The sequence below is a fragment of the Delphinus delphis genome, chromosome 17 (genome assembly GCF_949987515.2).
Source record: "Delphinus delphis chromosome 17, mDelDel1.2, whole genome shotgun sequence".
Classification (NCBI taxonomy): domain Eukaryota; kingdom Metazoa; phylum Chordata; class Mammalia; order Artiodactyla; family Delphinidae; genus Delphinus; species Delphinus delphis.
This window is the reverse complement of record NC_082699.1, coordinates 33,779,420-33,799,318: the sequence shown is the minus strand read 5'-3', so window position 1 is coordinate 33,799,318 and position 19,899 is coordinate 33,779,420. Positions and strand designations below refer to the sequence as shown.

The 19,899-nt window shown below is 39.0% G+C and overlaps 1 pseudogene; it reads left to right on the top strand.

Moving 5' to 3' along the window:
* Positions 1-5,743: 5,743 nt before the first annotated feature.
* Positions 5,744-18,072, top strand: LOC132440323 (ferritin light chain pseudogene; annotated as a pseudogene).
* The last annotated feature ends 1,827 nt before the right edge of the window (positions 18,073-19,899 follow it).

Here is a 19,899-nt window from a genome sequence, read left to right as displayed (position 1 = left end):
AAATAAATTATCTTGCTGCCTTTGCATGGTTATAATTTATAGGAGGCCCTTTTCAACAATAATCTATTATCAGAATCAATAAAATATAATCTCCATGAAGGCCAGGCCAGGATATTTGTCTCTTTTTCAGCAGATTGCAATACAAACTACATTCATGGATATGCTTCTTGATGATCTTTGTAATACTGGAACAGTTGCCCATTTCCTCATGCCTCTTCACCTTAACTTCAACCTGGTTTTTCACCAATGACCTCACATTTCCTTCTCTATCACTTGGTTGTGGGCCTCTTTTCCAACTCCAACTCCAACTCGCATTTCACTCTGTCACCAAAGGAAGACTCACACCTTCCTGCTTTTTAGTGATACCTCAAGGTCATTACCATATTGTGATCACCCTGAAAAATAGCCAGACAATTGTTATTTCAGAGCCATCTGACAGTTTGTAGCTCTAAAAATTAACTAAGGACCAAATTTGTCAAAAATATCCTAGTTTAAGATTTTGGTAATACAGCAACAGTAATTCCGAAGTCATTTGTGACAATCAGTGTGGGAAGCACCCTCCTTCAAGAAGATCCTTTGCCATACAATACTCTTTCCCTGTCTGGTAATAAGGAAGCACGGCCGTGGAAAGTAACCTTTTGTGGAAAGAAATACTTGGCTTCGAGAAGGCTTGAAGTTCATATCTTTTTCTTGAATTAGATTCCCCATTAATTACTTTATCCACAAAGAGGTAATTATCAGAATTATGTAAGCAATTAAGGAGATGCTACTCCACATTCTTTCAGCTTGTTGACCTTTCTCACTTTATTTCATGTGGCTATGTGAAACATCAGTGATTTACATGTCTATCTTTTTTTTTAACAGATTTCTGTGTGTGTGTGTCCCCATGATGAAAACATCATTAAAGTAAAATATCATGAATACACTCTTAAGAAGCAGAGTCTACTGAAAGTCCTGGAAAATATGAAAGCACTAATATTCATGTACAACTGTACACTCTGAAAGTTACTCGAAATTTTGTTGATCTCTCTTTTGTCTAGGAGTTTTTCAAATTTTCTACCATGATCATTTGTTAGTTTTATAATTACATAATAAAGGCATTACATCATACAATCTTTTGTTATCTATTGCAGTTTTAAAACTATTCCTTTCCTTCTCCTCAGCAGATATGTCATACATTATTAGTACACAAGCAAAGACTTTCAACGTAACAGTACTTTATAGTGAGAAAAACTATACTGAGCTATCTCTATCCTAAGACAATGCACTACGAAAGCACTAGGAATTCTTAAGGACCAGGAATACAGAGACGATCAAGGGGCAAGTTCCTTGCCTTCGAGTATACATGATCATTATAGCAAATGCTTAAATAGCACTTAGTATGTAACTCACCACAGCAGTCTTATTATCCTCCTTTTTAATAGGTGAGCAGAGGAAGCCACAGGGAAGTCATAGGGTAAAGCCAGAATTTGAACCTGGGTAGACTAGTACACTCCACACGGCTTTAACTACTACGTTAAAAAATATATATATAAAAGTTATATATATATATATATATATATATATATATAACTCCAAGTATTCCAAAGTTACAAAACACTTATCTACCAAAACTTAAAAAGGAGCACACAAACTTGCATAGAAAATAAACATGTGGGCTTCCTTGTGGCGCAGTGGTTGAAGGTCTGCCTGCCGATGCAGGGGACATGGGTTCGAGCCCCCTCCGGGAAGATCCCACATGCCGCGGAGTGGCTAGGCCCGTGAGCCATGGCCGCTGAGCCTGCGCATCCAGAGCCTGTGCTCCTCAACGGGAGAGGCCGCAACAGTGAGAGGCCCGCATACCGCAAAGAAGAAAATAAACATGTAAAAGTTCATAAATAAACCACAATATAATCTGCTCCACATAATATACTGACTGCAGTGTCCTGGGCCTCTCCCATCCTTAGGTAGCTGGAAATTACAACAAAATAATACTTTTCACCTTTGGAAGCCACAACATCTCTCATACCAACCAACCAATTACTTCCTTAGAGAGAATAGGAAATTAACCTGAATATCATTTTTTATATATATATATATATATTTATATATATAGCATTAGTGATGTAGAATCTTTGTTTAAAGACAATAACTTAAATAGCAGAGGGATCTTTACCATTGCAGGCTTCAGATAACCCCTATATTTCTCAGATTTCATGCTAAATCATAAAATGCCATATTGTGTCTGAGGCTATTTTTTCAATAGTCCATTTTCTTAAGTGGACGAGCAAAGCCGTAAATACTGAGGAACATTTTGGCTCCCAAATCCTAAAGCCATTCTGATTATGCCTGGGTGATCATGGGGACGTCATCGGAACTACCAGAGGACTGGCTGAAATACCAGTGTTCTGGCCAGCCTACAAATCAGAAATTATACAGAATCCAATTTTATTTCTTTGTTAAGTAATTGCTATGAGGCTTTTGGGATGTCAGTGTAAAGTCCTTTCATGTGTAATCTTTATCCATTAGATAGGGAACAATGCCAATCCCCGTCATAAATACTTTCACAACCTGACACTGAAAATCCACTGTAGGGCATAGGACCTGCAAATAGGATGTGAATCACACACATCCACTCATTCAGACAATCCACAAATGTTCATTTTTAAGTCTACTATATGCCAATAATGTACCGGCCTCTCAGATGCTAGACCATGCTAAATGCTGAAACAGACATACTCAGTTCGGGCCCTCCTGGAACTTATTACCTACAGAAGTGCCTTCGTTGTAAATGGTCAGGTCTTAGCCAATGCTATTATCATCAGCAGGTGACCAAAGGATAGAGCTTGCTTTCTAAACAAGCTCCACACTCTTTGCTTTCAACATTTTTGTTTTCCTTCAAGGCACATAATCCAGTGGTCAGTTTCTCCCAGTTAGTGAGGTTTGGGGAAAAGGTACCCAGTGAACAATTCCTTGTGGCCTCACTCTTTCCTCACACTCTCCTCTGTGCTCTTGAGCTAAAGAGACCTGGATTAAAGTCAGTTGTTCTAAGCTTATTATTTTAAAATACGGCTGTTCCTGCTCTGAGGATTTCCACTGGACCAACACAGCAGCAAAGCAGCACTGAATCAGAAGCAGGTAAATTTCAAAATGACAGCTCTAAACATATCCACTCTCCTTTTGTTCTCCTCCTATCCCTTTGCTCTGAACACCTCTGCCCTGAGGCTTTGCCTTTACCCTTCTCTGATTACTGCTCCAAAAGGGTTTCCAAGAGTGGGGAGTATTTATGGTTTCATTTGCTCCCAAGTCCTTGGTGGAAAAGGATGCTTACTTCCTGATTCTTACTAATTCCACACTCACATCATCAACACAAAAACCATCATTAAAAAAAAATTTCCTCAGCTTCATATTTCTTCTGGGCCAACACTGAAAGAATATTTTCAAAGAAACACAATCCTCTCTCCTTTGCTCTTCTGAGTTTCACGTTCTTACCTCCAGTCTCATTTTCAACCCTTATTAAGGGATGCATCACAAAAACAGAAGAAAGTTCTTTGTGCTGTCCTGTACCAGCTAATTATTCTAATTTGTTCTGTCTCTACCGAACAGAATGTGAAATCAACACAAAGGCTGATTATGCGACCTCTTCCAAGGGAATGGTCTGAGAGTTGTCTATTTACTAATGAAGCTCGGTGTGTATTAAGGCTTGACTGAAGCAATCATCAGGAATTTTCATCCCTTAAATTAGTCTTTTCTACCAGATGCACATCTTTCATTTTGGATAATATAACTTTTAGGTTCAGGATACAACTGGACAAAAGAAAAGAAAAAAGGTAACCAACACAACATTTGCAGTAATAACACAGTAACAGCTATCATCCTTCCCTGAGGAATTCAGCCTACTTTATGGACACAATTTAGTACAAACTCATAAGAAAGCTAACAAAGCCCCAAACCACTTCACAAGAGCGTAGAGAGGTAAAGGTCAGAAATTATTACTGCCAGACCCAGCAGACAATGGCACCTACCGGAAAGAGCACAGGACAGGAAAACCTGGAAGCCTGTGTTCCAGTTTCGGTTATTCCTTTAAGGACTAGTACGATCTGAGTGAACTCAGCCTGCCCTGCTTTTTCCGTTTATAAAAACCTACATCATCCTCTCAGTAGAATGAAATGCCACATCTGAAAAGTTGCAGATCTCTTTAGGAAAGAAAAAAACTCATGCTTTCCAACCAAAATGGAATAATTCAGTCAATGGAGACTTAATAAAAATCTGCCATAAAGCAATTGTTTACTTGAAATCTATCTTTTGTGGTATATTTATTGGGGTAAGAAGTGTAAGCAAATCATAATTAGAGTTACCGATTATTCCAGAAATCAAGGTCATTGAGTTCAGATTCCAACTTTGACCCTGACCCAGGCTTACAGAGATGTAAGATGTCCCAATACCTCATATCCACCATACATGGGAGAAACAAGGTATGCAGACAGATCCTCTTATAAATATCCCATATGTAGTGGTTTTAATACAGGGTCTCAGATTCATTGCCATTCTTCGCATCCAGATGTGGGCATTTTCCCTTGAATTTGGGCAGGCTTTCCATGGCTTCAAACAATAGAGCAGGGGTCAGTAAATTATGGCTGGTGTGCCAAGTCTAGGCCTCTACCAGCTTTTATAAATGAAGCTTTATTGGAACACAGCCATGTTCCTTAGTATATGTATTGTTTGTGTCTGTTTTCACATCACAGCAGCAGAGCTAAGTAGTTGCAAAAGAGACTGTATGGCTTGTAATGCCTAAAATATTGACTGTCTGACACTTTATGGAAAAAGGTCTCCAACGCCTGCAATAGTATATAATGAAAGTGATGCTATGTAACATCTAAGACTAGGTCATAAAAGGTCATGCAGCTTTTGCATGATTCTCGTGGAATGCTTCAACCCTGGACACTCATTCTCTTGGAATAATCTATCTTGAATCCTAACTACCACGTTATGAGAAGTCCAAGCCACCTGGGCAGCCATCTATAGGCACTCCAGTCAACAGTCCTTGTTGGGCCCAGTCTTCAAGGGCCAGACATGTGAATTAAAATTATCTAGATGATTCCAGCCCCAGCCATCTGAATCCTCATGAGCTGAGGTTCCAGACATCAGTCATGGAGTAGCGACAAGCCATCTCCTCTGTGTACTGTTTGAATTGCTGACCCACAGAATCTGGGCACATATTAAAATTTTTGTTTATTTCACCACTAAGTTTGGACTTCTTTATTATGTAGCAATAGATAACTATAGCACTGTGTCTGTACACAGGATATCTACATTTCACAGAGCACAGATTTTTAGATGTGAATGTTGACTGCTCACTTTCTAAGAAGAACGTATACACACACATAGGTACAAAATGTTTATGTATATGTAAATATTAGACCTTTATAAACTAATCTATATTATCCATAAAATGAGGTATTTCGGTATTTATTGTGTTCCAAGAACTGATAAATTCTTGCATTGTATGAATTTTCTCTTTCACCCTCATAGCAACTCCCTGAGAGAAGTAATGGTATCTCTATTTTATAGATGAGAAAACTGAGGCAAAAACAGATAACATGCTCAAGAGTACTCAACAAGTAAATTTTAGAGTCAAGATTTGAACCCAGGTTCTCAAGTTTTAGATCCCTTGCTCATACTCACCAAGCTATATACTGAGGAAGGGGATGAAAGCTGACGCCATTACCTCATGCTCAAGAAGTTAGACAGAAACTTAGCAGGTATGGTTGAAAGAAGACAGGACTTGGAGTCGTAAGTCCAGAGCCTGAGTTATGAGATGAATTCTCCTCTCATCTAGATATAGGTTTGTTTTTAGAAAATGAAGAAGATCACTGCATATTTTGATTGTTAATTTCTGTACTTAATGATTACCAAAGAATGGAATTTTACCAGGGAGCTATTTTGCAATGACATAAATTATTGATTCAAACTCAAACCCTTATTATAAATTATTGATTCAAAATCAAATCTTTATTAAGTCTCCCTTGCATCAGAAGTTTTTCCCACTCTTCATTTCTTTGAAACCCTTTCCTGTCTACTCTTGCCCAAAGCTTGAAGCCTAATTTAACACTTGGAAATAAAATAATGAAATAGTCATAACACAGCAATTCCAATGCCTACTGAAATGGAAGCTCTAAATAATTTTTCAGATAATTTAGGAAATTAAAAATATTTACATCATAGATGCAAAGACAGAAGTTACTTGTGTAATAAATGGTGAGAGAAAAAGTTTCTGGTCAAGTAGATTTGTTTAAATATGATCACTAATCTGAGTTCTACCCCTGTGCTAAAACCCAGTGACAGGTTGCATACAGCTTCTAAAGGGATAGTTCAGTGCATTGGGTCAAATTCATGCCATAAAATGTGGTATTAGTAGTAGTACTAGAAGACAGAGTGACTGTCTTCTTTGGGACATAGATGAAGACCCCAAGATAGACAATATCAAGGACAAATTATGTAGAATAAGATATTATCTCAGTCCTTGGAACATGTCATGCAGGATAGAATAAGAAGTAGATTTATTATCAAGTACATGAAGCCAGAGACAGTAAGCAATGAGTGGTAGTTGGTTAAAATAGACAGGTTTTAGAAGCAGAGGCACGGATGTAGAAAACAAACTTAGGGTTACCAGGGGATTGTGGCAGGGAGGCTAAATTGGGAGATTGGGACTGAAATATACACACTACTATACATAAAATAGATAACTAGTAAGAACCTGCTCTTCTTATTAGCCCAGGGAACTCCATTCAGTACTCTGTAATGGGCTATTTGGAAAAGACTCTAAAAAAAAATAAAAGTGGGGCTTCCCTGGTGGCGCAGTGGTTGAGAGTCTGCCTGCTGATGCAGGGAACACGGGTTCGTGCCCTGGTCCGCGAAGATCCCACATGCTGCGGAGCGGCTGGGCCCGTGAGCCATGGCCGCTGAGTCTGCGCGTCTGGAGCCTGTGCTCCACAACGGGAGAGGCCACAACAGTGAGAGGCCCGCGTACCGAAAAAAGAAAAAAAAAAAGTGGATATGTATAAGTGATTCACTTTGCTGTACACCTGAAACTAACACAACACTGTACATCAACTACACTCCAATAAAATTTAAAAAAAAAAAACAGGGTTTAAGAACCATAGTCAGGGAGCAGTGTGGATTGGAAAGACCTGGCAAGAAATATTTCTGCATCCTCAGACAATGCTCCCCAAGCTGGCTATTGCAAGGGTAAGCATTTAAGAGATCTTTGACCTAAGGAGGACATGAGATTAACAATCTATCCCAATGTGCATGAATTATTCTCCTCAGTGCTATCAGAAATCAGATGGCATCCTAGAGCAGGGGTCAGCAGATCTTTTTTGTAAAGGGTCAGATAGTAAATATTTTGGATTTTCTGTACCATACGTCTCCATTGCAACTGCCCATCTGCTGCTGTAGCACAGAAACAGCCATGCACAATACGTTAATGAATGGATGCGGCTGTGTTCAAGCAAAACGTTATGTACAAAACCAGGAGTCAAGCGAGATCTCATCAGTGGGCCAGAGTGTGCGGACGCCAGTTCTGGGTCAGTGTTCACGGCTGAATGAGTCATGAGGCCTTAAGTTCCAGTTCTCATTGTACTACTTTCTACCTGGGTGAACTTGGGTTCATCCTTTTATTTATATGGGCCACTGTATTAGTCAAGGTTCTCCAGAAAAACAGAACCAACAGCATGTGTATACAATGTGCCCATATATACTGATATAGATCTAGATATCGATATTGATACCTAGATCTATATCCATATCTATATAAAGATAGAGAAAGAGAGAGAGATTTTAAACAACTGGTTCACACAATAATAGAGGCTTGGTAAATTCAAAATCTGCAGGTTAGGCTGTCTAGAGACTCTCGGAAGAGTTGCAGTTCAATTTCTGTAAGTCTTCTGGCAGAATTCCTTTTTGCGACAGGCAGGTCAGTCTTTATTAAGAGCTTCAACTGATTGGATGAGGCCCATGCATATTATGGAGGATAATCTGCTTTACTCAAAGTCCGCCACAAATTTAATTATGAATTTCATCCAAAAACACCATCACAGGGACTACCCTGGTGGCACAGTGGTTAAGAATCCGCCTGCCAATGCAGGGGACACGGGTTTGAGCCCTGGTCTGGGAAGATCTCACATGCCGTGGAGCAACTAAGCCCATGCACCACAGCTACTGAGCCCATGCACCTAGCGCCCATGCTCTGCAACAAGAGAAGCCACTGCAATGAGAAGCCCGCACACCCCAACAAAGAGTAGCCCTCGCTTGCTGCAAATAGAGAGAGCCCACGTGCAGCAACGAAGACCCAATGCAGCCAAAAATATAAATAAATAAAACATAAAAATTTTAAAAAACACAAAAACACCATCACAGAAATATCCAGAATAATATTTGACCAAATAACTGGGCATGGTGGCCCAGACAAATTGACATGGAAAATTCACCACCTAAGCCATAGTTTTGTCACCTGTTACTGAGAAATATGACTTATCTGAACTATTTTGATACCTAGAAGATACCTTCTAGAGGTAACACCCTCAGCATTTTACATGGTAGGCAATAGAGGGAATGAGCCCATTTGCCCAGTCATATGACACCTAAAGGATAAAATTCTGTCTTCTCTCTCCAACCCACAAGGATGAATGCCAAAAATACATCACTTATATCTGCTTTAGCTAACATAGGATAGGTCTGGAACAGACCTATGCTCCCAGTAAGTCTCATGAAATGCTGTTTCATTAAGGAGAGACTTTACTTGCTAAGATTAGAAGCAAAAGAGGGTGGTGGATGAAAAACTGCCCAAGGATATAAGCTCATGCAAGGAAGCAGGAGAGAGAATGGGTATCCGAAGATGTGCGCTCTGAGCCAACACTAATTCCACAGCATCAGGTTATAATTCAGGCAGCCCAACCGCTGGGGGTTTTTTCCCCTTCTTCTTTTCCCCCAAAGAGGGACAAGCATACTGACAAAGGAAGAGCATCAGTCACCACAGATAAATTGCTTTTTAGAGGTGATCTCGCAAATGATTTGGCTCAGTGTAGACTATGATTTGGCCCCCAAACCATAAGCTAGAGCATTTCATTCCAGGTCCCTCCTCAAATATCCATGATAGGTAAAACTTTGGCATCAAGTAGGTCTTGAAATCTCCCCAGGTGATTATAATATGCAACCAGGGCTGAGAATCTGGAGATGTAGAGCAAACTTAAATTGAACTTTAGTTAAACAGTAAAACAAGCTCTGACTCTACTGGCTGGAGCTAGACAAGGGATATGGATTTAGTGGGATGAGAAGATAAAGGACACCAGGGAGTAAATCAAATGCTTTACACCTGTGCTTAGCTAATTGCTACTCAGATAATTCAGACAATCTTACAGCACCTGAACCCTGAAATGCCTTAGTTCTGTTTAAAAAAAAGTAACTCTTCAAGTAACTGAACTCTGAGAATCATGCCAATCATAAAGAAAAAGAAGAAATCTTATTTTTTGAATTAGTTGATTTCATATATACTGTTTCACTTTCATGATATTAACTAGTTATCTTTCTTTCCATTTTATGTTTGAGGAAAGTAAGGCTTTAAAGTCTCAGTAATTTTCTCAAGGTCACTTGTTAAGGGTGTGGTAGGCAGCATAATGGCTCCTAAAAATGCCCTCACCCTAATCCCTAGAACCCAATAATATGTTACCTTACATGGTAAAGAGGACTTTGCAGATATGACTGAAGTTATAGGCCTTGAGATAGAAAGATTATCCTGGATTACCTCATGGAACAAATCTAATTGCATGAGTCCTTAAAAGCAGAAAACCATTCCCAACTGTAGAAAGAGAAAGAGAGAGATGTCCTAATAGAAGCAGAATCAGAGAGATGCAACATTTTGGGTTTTGTAGGTGGAGAAAGGGGACTCTGAGTCAAGGACTACAAGTGACCGCTGGAAGCGGATAAAGTCCAGGGAACAGAAACACCCCTAAGAGCCTCCAGAAAAGAATGTACCTCTGCCAACACTTTTTTTTCTTTTTTAACCATCTTTATTGGAGTATAATTGCTTTACAATGGCGTGTTAGTTTCTGCTTCATAACAAAGTGAATCAGCTATACATATACATATATCCCCATATCTCCTCCTTCTTGCATCTCCCTCCCACCCTCCCTTCCCTATCCCACACATCTAGGTGGACACAAAGCACAGAGCTGATCTCCCTGTGCTTTGTGGCTGCTTCCCACTAGCTAGCTCTTTTACATTTGGTAGTGTATATATGTCCATGCCACTCTCTCACTTCATCCCAGATTACCCTTCCCCGTCCCTGTGTCCTCAAGTCCACTCTCTATGGCTGCGTCTTTATTCCTGCCCTGCCCCTAGGTTCTTCATAACCATTTTTTCTTGTTTTTTAGATTCCATATATATGTGTTAGCATATGGTATTTGTTTTTCTCTTTCTGACTTACTTCACTCTGTATGACAGTCTCTAGGTCGATCCACCTCACTACAAATAACTCAATTTCATTTCTTTTTATGGCTGAGTAATATTCCATTGTATATATGTGCCACATCTTTATCCATTCATCTGTCGATCCTGCCAACACTTTTACTTTACTTAATTGAGACCAATGTCAGACTTGTAAGGTAATAAATTTACGTTGCTTTGAGTCACTAAATTTGGGATAATTTGTATGAAAGCAATAAAAAAAATACAGAGGTCCTACAAGAGCCAGGCTATATATTTATACTTAAGTATTTCTGAAATGAATTTAACCTTGTGATTGACAGCAGCAGCAGCAGCAGCTTCCAAGGGATCCCACCACACACCTGAGGCAAAAGGAGCCTAATACAAAGCAGTGACAGCAGCAGGTCACTGCCCCACACTTGGGGTAGAGGGGGACTTGATCTACTGTAGCAGCAGCATAGCCTGAATGGGAACCCATCCTCCTGTGGCATTAGTCCCATCAACATTAGTCTAATCTGCTAGCATCTGCTGTGCCAACAGGCCCAACATATACAAACCCTCCAACTCAGTAGCATTAAGTGAGCCAGGCTCAGTGTTTCCTGAAACTCATATCCAGTTGCACTGGAAATCCAAGATATCACCTACTGTTATGAAAACATAAACAATAACAGAAGACTGGGAACTTCAGAAAGAAAAGGGGAACAATGGAATGCGTGAAAACAAATGGGGTAAATATAAGAGACTATCATTAGCCTCATGAGTTTCTTAAATTCTATATGATGGTCAAAGCAAAAATGATGACACCATCTGATGGGGTTCTAAATGTAGAGAAAGGAAATACTACAGAAAATCATACTTTAACTTCACTTGAAGTAATGGAACACTGATTCCAGTAGGCTATGATAAGTTACATATGTATACTGTAATGCCAAAAGCAACCACTAAGAAAACTATACAAACAGTATACACAAATGATTATAAATGAATTAAATTAAAATGGACTTATTAAAAAATGTTTAAGTCACCCACAAGAAGGAAAAATAAGGGAAACACAGGATTGAGAAACTAAGGTAAAAGACAAAACAAAAAATAACATGGTAGACCAAATCTTTGACATGGCAATAATTACATTACCGGAAAATGATCTAAATAACCAAGTCAAAGACAGAGATTGGAAGAGTAGATTAAAAAATCGCAAGCATGATCCAACTATATACTGTCTACAAGAAGCTTACTTTCAACATCATGATATAGGTAGTTCAAAGTAAAAGGATGAAAATGATATATCATGTGAACATTAATCAGAAAAAGCAGGAATGGCTATATTAATATCAGATAAAGTAGACGTCAGAGCAAAGGAAATTATTAGGGGCAAAGAGGGTCATTACATAAAGATAACAGGAATAATCCACCTAGATGACCTAGTGATACTAAATGTGTGTGCACCAAACAACAGAACTTCAAAATGCATGAAGCAAACACTGAAAAAGGTAAAAGGAGAAAGTTTTAAATCCACAATTATTATTTGAGACTTCAACACAGCAATTTATACAACTACCAGAGAGAAAAATCAGCAAGGATATGGAAGAACTGAAAACATCATCAATCAACAGGATATAACTGACATTTAAAGAACACACTCAGTAAGAGCAGAATACATATTGAAGTGTCCATGGAACATTCACTCATATACCATATACTGGGCGATAAAAAAACATTAGCAGATTTAAAAGAATTAAAATCACAGAGAGTATGTTCTCTAGCCATAATGGAATCAGACTAGAAATCAATAAGAGAAAGACAACAGGAAAATCTTCCATCACATGAAAACTAAACATCACACTTCCAAATAACTCATGGGTAAAAAAGACAGCATCAAGGAAAAAATTTTTAAATGCATAGAATAAAAGAAAATGGAGATATAACAGATCAAAGTTTGCGGAATGAAGTGAAAGCAACGCTGAAAGGGAAGTTTATAGCACTAAATTGGGAAAGAAAATATTTCAAAGCAATAATCTAATTTTCTATATTAAAATAGTAAAAAAGGAAGAGGAAAAAACACTAAACAAGCAGAAAGAAGGAAATAATAAAGATGAAACAGAAATCCATGAAACTGAAAACAGGAAAATAGGGGGGAAAATCAATGAAACAAAAGGCTGGTTCTTTGAAATAAACAATCTAACCAATAAAGATCTAGAAAGACTGATAAAGATAAACAGAGAGATGGCACAAATCACAGATATCAGAAATGCAACCAGGGATACCATGACATATCCTGCAGGTTAATGAGGGACAAGTTACTATGAACAAGTCTACACTATAAATTCAAAAATGTAGATGAAATGGGCCAATGTTTCTACACCCAAAACTACCAAAACTCAGCCAAGATGAAATAGATAATCTCAATTTTCCTGTAACCATTAGAAACACTGGTTTTTCATTTAAAAACTCCCAAAAGAAATATTCAGGCTTAGATGTTTCACTTTTACCCAAGACTTAAAGAATTAACACCAATTTTACATGATTTGATAAGAAATAGAAGTAGAGGGAACAGTTTCTAATTAATTTTATGAAGCCAGTATTACCTTGATACCAAAACCATACAGGGATAGTATAGAAAGAAGAAACCTACAGACCAATATTTTTTATGAAATTGGCTGAAAAACCCTCAGCCAAATATTAGCAAATTAAATCCAGAAATATATGAAAAGAATAATATACCATGACCAAGTGGGATTTATTCCAGTTATGCAAAGTTGGTTAAATATTTGAAAATTAAACAGTGTAATCCACCATATCCAATAGATTAAGGGGGAAAAGTCATGTGATCCTATCCATTAATGCAGAGAAAGCATTTGACAAAATCCAATCCCATTCATGATTTTAAAGAAAGAAGAAAAAAAACTCCAAGCAGACTAGGAATAGAAAAGGAACATACTGAAACTCATAAAGATGATCTACAAACAACCTATACCGACATGATATTTAACTGTGAAAGACTGGATGCTTTCTCTGTAAGATCAGAAACAAGGCACCGATATCTGCTCTCACCACTTTTATTAAATATATCACTGGAGGTTCTAGTAAGAAAATAAAGCAAAAATAAATAAATACATAAATTTAAAAGTTAAATTTTTTAAAAGTTTATTTAAAAGATAAAAGGACTATTCCTACTACGTTGCATAGGAAGGAACATATCCTACTGAATGTTGAATAGCAATATATCCTATTATACTGAATAAGGAAAAGTAAAACTGTCTGTATCTGAAGATGAGATGATAATCTAAATGGAGAAAATACCAAGGAATCCACAAAAAGCTTGAGAAATAATATTAGTTTGTAAATGATTTAGAGTACAAGATCACCACAATTTTATCAAATTATATATTAATAACAAATGTGTAGAAGCTTAAATAAAACTATGTGATGCCATTTACAACTGACCTAAATAAATACTTAAATATAAGCCCAATAAGACATTTATAGGACCTCTAGACTGAAAATTACAAAATGCTGATGAAGAAAAATTTTTAAGTCGCAAACAAATAGGGAGACATACCTTGTTCATGGATTAGAAAATACAACATGATAAAGATGTCAATTCTCCCCAAGTTAAGAGGCTTAACACAATTACTCTTAAAATGCCCTCAAGGTTTTTGTGGATATAGACAAGCTTATTCTAAGATTTATATGGTAAGAAGAGGCTGAAGAATAGCTAAAACAACTTGTAAAGGAAGATGAAAATGGGAGGAATTAATCTACCCAATTTCAAGATTTTGCAGTAATGATGGAGGGTAGATACATAGATCAATGGAATGGAATAGAGAACCCAGAAATAGACTGACATCAATACATATAACTTGTTTTTGACAGCAGTGCAAAAGCTATCAAGGAAGAATAGACTTTTCAAAAAATGGTACTGAAACAGTTGGACATCCCTCGACAAAAACAAACAAACAAAAAATGAACCTTAACCTCCACACCTTACACAAAAATTAAATCAAAGTGGATCATAATCTTAAATGTAAAAGCAGGACATTTTTAGAAAAAAAATAGGAGAAAATGTTTGGCATCTAGAACTAGGGGAATAATTCTTAGACTTGACACCAAAAGTATGATCAATAAAGGCAAAAACTGATAAATTGGATCTCATCAAAATGAGTTAAAAATGCTTCATAGAAGATCCTTTTAAGTGGATGAAAACTCAAATTACACAGTAGGAAAACATATTTGAAAATCCCATATGGGACAAATGACTTGTATCTATAATATACAAAGAGCTCTCCAAACAACTTAAAAAAATCCAACTAGAAAATAGGCAGAAGACAGGAACAGACATTTCATGGAAGAGAATATACACACGGCAAAGGAGCACATGAAAAGATGCTCAGCATCATTAGCCATTAGGGAAATGCCAATTAAGACCATAATGAGATGTCAGAGAGTAACTAAAGTTAAAGTATAGTGACAACATCAAATGCTGGCGAGTACATAGAAAAATTATATCACATCACTGGTGGGAAAATAAAATGGTTTAGCCACTCTGATCAACAGCTTGACAGTCTCTTTTAATCCTAAAAGTAGATTCACCCTACAACGCAGTAATTGTACTCTTGAGCATTTATCCAAAAGAAACAAAAACTTAATTAAGTTCCCACAGAAACTTACACATAAATGTTCATAGCAGTTTTATTTATAATAGCCCAAAACTGGCAACTACCCAAATGTCTTGCAGTGGATGAATGTTGAAACAAATTGTGATAAAATCTTATGATAGAATACTACCGAGCAACAGAAAGGAACAAATTATTAATATACGCAAAAATTGAAATGAACTTCAAGGGAATGATGCCGAGGGAAAAATTTTGAAAAGCCGTATCTCCGAAGATTAAGTAATTCATGATTATGTTTACATATTATTCTTAAAATAACAAAACTGTGGAGATGGAGAACAGAGTAGAAGTTGCCAAGGGTTAGAGTGGGGGTAGAAGGTACAGCGGGGGAACTCTGTGAGGTTTTTGTGGTTCCAGTACAAATAATACAGCAATCTTGGTTTTAATCCCTAAAGATTTCTAAAAGCAATTCCTAATAAGAGGTGTCCAGATATTTAGCAATGGCAGATTAGAGGTATAGCTCCCCAACATAACAACTTCAAAAGAGAACATACTAATTCAATGTATATGTTAATTTCAAAAAAAAGGCCTGTCACAATACTTAAATGGTATATATCTTAACTATATTATTCTAAGTATCCAGCTATACCAGATGGACTAGCAAGATTTTCTGTACATTCAACCTTATTTAAGACAGTAAATCTTATAATAAGACAGTTAGAAAAAGAAAAAAAAACAAACCTCAACTACAGTTGGATATTCTCATAGGAAGATGAGGTGAAAATATGCAGCAGCGGTTCAAAAGCTTAAGCAGTGGCACCTAAATTTGGTTGTGCATTAGAATCATCTGAAGCACTTTTTAAAAACCCTCACACTGACGGTTGGTCATCGTAGACCAATAAAATCATTTTAAATCTCCTCAGACGATGCCAATGTCTAGCCAGAACTGAGAACCAGCGGACTAAGCAGAAGGGGATGTTTCTACAAAGATCTCTTAACAATAAGTCCTTTCACCCAATCAGATTTACCTCCCCGCAAAGGGCTAAAGAATGCTAGTGTTGTCCATACTTGCTTAGCTTTAATTAGCACTTGTGACTTGCCCAAAACCTAGATCATGTTTCCCCTAAATTTCATGTTATTCCCTACGTTTTTCAAACCCAGGGCTAAGGGGTTTGCCAGGATGAGATTTTAAGTGCTCACACAGGGCAAGTCCCTGGCAAACCAGGACAGCGGTCCCTCTACATTGAAATGTAAAGCATCCTAAATAACCCTGACACTGCTCCCAGATCCTAGTCTGTGCCAACCAGTGGAGAAAAGGCATTCTCCATTACCACCACGGCAAATGCTGCTGTACTTGCCTTGGCTGGTCCCTATCTTTTCCAGGCACCACTCCCCTTCACCTGCTGGTGGACGCTTTGGCCAGCTGACAATGCAGATATTTTCAAACTTTAAGGTGAATAAAAATCATCTGGAGGGCCTGTTATAACAGAGATCACTGAGCCCCACCAGAGTTGCTGATTGCATAGGGCTGGGACAGGGCCCTAAAACTTGAATATCTGACACATTATCAGGGGACGCTGGTAAAACTGGTCAGGTTGTTACCGAATGCAGGTTCGTGTGTCTGAAGCACAGTGAGGCCAAACAAACCTAAAGGTTGGAGTCTGGAGCAGAGAAAGGTTTATTGCAGGATCGAGCAAGGAGAGGGGTGGCCCGAGTTCCAAAACACCCTGAAATCTCCAAAGGATTTCAGCAAAGCATGTTTAAAGGCCAGGTGAGGGAGGGACGTCCCAGGGAATGTGATCAGCTCGTGCACAATCCTCTGATTGGTTGATGTGGAGGCCACAGGGCAGGTAACATTATCCATCCTTAGGTGCCAGAAGGTCTGGGGGCTACGTGCTCATGATCATCAAGGAGTTAATTTCTTCCATTGGGTGGTGGTTTTTAGCATCTGAAAACTCAAGAAATATGCCTGAGATACTATTATCTGAGTACTTCAGAGAGGAACTACAGCAGAGGATATGGGGGATGGGTCTGTCCTAGGAAGGCCCCATAGGGTACTGCTTGGTTACAAGGTGACCATACTTGGAGAACCACTGCTCTAGTGGCTTGGAATGTTCAGAAAGTAATGGAAGAATCCCTTCCCAGGTCTAGATTCTAGTATCGCCAGCTATTTTGGTGGGGGGAAGGGTAAGTTTTGTCCTTGCTTGGACTTCTGGTTCATTTATATCAAAGCCTATTTGAGGCAGTGCGCTCGGCAGTCCTGCAGTTCTGTCTTTTGCTTCAACAGTGTTTGGAATGAACAGACCCAGGGACGCTCCTTGCTCCAGCCCCCGACCACCCTCCAACCTTTCTTCCTGTCGCAACCTTTGGAATCAGCCACTCAGCTATCCTCAGCCTCCAGGACAGGCCAACACCGTTTTTTGAGCTTAGCTCCTTCTCACTGATCAACCACGAGTTCCCAGGTGCGTCAGAATTATTCCATCGAGGTGGAGGCCGCCGTCCACCGCCTGTTCAACATGCATCTGGGGACACTTACCTCTCTCTGAGCTTCTATTTCGACAGCAACGATGGGACTCTGGACAGTGTGGGCCACATTTTTCGCCAACTGGCTGAGGAGAAGTGTGAGGGCGCGCAGCGTCTCTTGAAAATGCAAAACCAGTGCTGTGGCCGCGCCCTCTTCCAGGATGCGCGGAAGCCTTCTCAAGATGAGTGGGGTAAAACCCAGGACGCTGTGGAAGCCGCCATTCTTAGGGAGAAGAGCCTGCACCAGGCACTATCACATCTGCGCGCCCTGGCTTCCGCCCGCGCAGACTCCCACCTCTGTGACTTCCTGGAGAGCCGCTTCCTGGAGGAGCAGGTGAAACTCATCAAGAAGATGGGCGACCACCTGACCAACCTCCGCAGGCTGGCTGGTCCGCAGGCTGTGCTGGGCGAGTATCTCTTTGAAAGGCTCACCGTCGAGCACAAACAGGAGTCTCTGAAGTCCAGCGGCCTCTGAGGAGCCCCTCTGGCATCAGAGCTTCTGCCTGAAGCCCTGCTCTGCAGCTACTAGGCAGCTCTGTAACCGCCCTGGAGCCCTCTCCCAAGCCTTGGACCAAATGGAAACAATAACGCTTTTTGCAGAAGGAAAAAAAAAAGCCTATTTGAAACACAAACAGAATAAAGAGGAAAAAAAGAAATATATATATATGTATATATATATATATTCATGTTTTTTTCTTTTTTTAAAAATTTATTTTACTGAAGTATAGTTGATATACAATGTTGTGTTAGTTTATGCTGTACAACAAAGTGATTCAGTTATGCGTATATATAATTTTTCATATTCTTTTCCATTATGGTTAATTACAGGACATTGACTATAGTTCCCTGTACTATACAGTAGGACCTTGTTGTTTATCCATCATATATATAATAGGTTACCTCTGCTAATCCCAAACTCCCAATCCATCACTCCCCCACCTCCCCCTTCCCCTCGGGAACCACAAGTTTGTGTGCTATGTCTGTGAGTCTGTTTCTGTTTCATGGATAAGTTCATTTGTATCATATTCTAGATTCCACATATAAGTGATATCATATGGTATTTGTCTTTCTCCTTCTCACTTACTTCATTTAGTATAATAGTCTCTAGGTCCAGCCATGTTGCTGCAAATGGCATTATTTCATTCTTTTTTATAGCTGAGTAGTATTCCATTTTATATATATCACATCTTCTTTATCCATTCATCTGTGAGTGGACATTTAGGTTGTTTTCATGTCTTGGCTATTATAAATAGTGCTGCTGTGAACATAGGGGTGCATGTATGTTTTCGAATTATAGTTTTGTCCAGATATATGCCCAGGAGTAAGATTGCTGGATCATATGGTAGCTCTACTTTTAGCTTTTTGAGGAACTGCCATAGTGTTTTCCATAGTGGTTGCACCAATTTACATCCCCACCAACAGTGTAGAAGTCAGAAAGAGAGAGACAAATACCGTATGCTAACACATATATATGGAATTTAAGGGAAAAAAATGTCATGAAGAACCTAGGGGCAAAACAGGAATAAAGACACAGACTTACTAGAGAACGGACTTGAGGATATGGGGAGGGGGAAGGGTAAACTGTGACAAAGCGTGAGAGAGGCATGGACATATATTCATGTTCTTTTAACATATGAATTGCCCCACTTTATCTGTGTGAAATAAGTTTGTTCCCGTTATTGGGCTGCTTCTCAAGCTTTGCTGCTCATTTGAATTACCTAAAGAGCTTTTAAGAAAAACATTGGTGTCTGGGTCCCAGCCCCAGAGATTTTGATTCAGTAGGTCTAGGGAGGAGCCTGGGCACAGGGAGGTCTCAGAGTGCCCCAGGTGATTCTCATGTGCAGCAACTTTGGGAACCACCTCTTGGCTTCAATCCAGCTAGTGATCAGATATTAAATCTAAGACACATGGGCTAGTGCGTGAGCTCTAGGAAGATTCGTGCCAGGGAAAATGATCGATAGTTATGTTACTTCTCTGAAATGGACTGAAATTTCCAATTAGCATGAACAGGGGAGGGTGAATGGGTGAATGCAATAAGGTGTATCATTTACGTATTGCCCTATGTGTATGGCTAGAAGCTTTTGCAACTGAGGTCTGCCCTACTTTTCATGCTAATGGTAATGCTTGTCCTCCTAATGAGGCTGTAAACTTTATAAGCCCATAGGTAGACAGCATCACAAAATATTTACCCCTCCCCACTGGCCCACTCTCAAGCTTCTCTCCCCTTCCCCAATACACAAATGTACATCAATGCTCTTGAGACCACTATCAACATATTGACCTTCAATTCTTCTACTTTGCA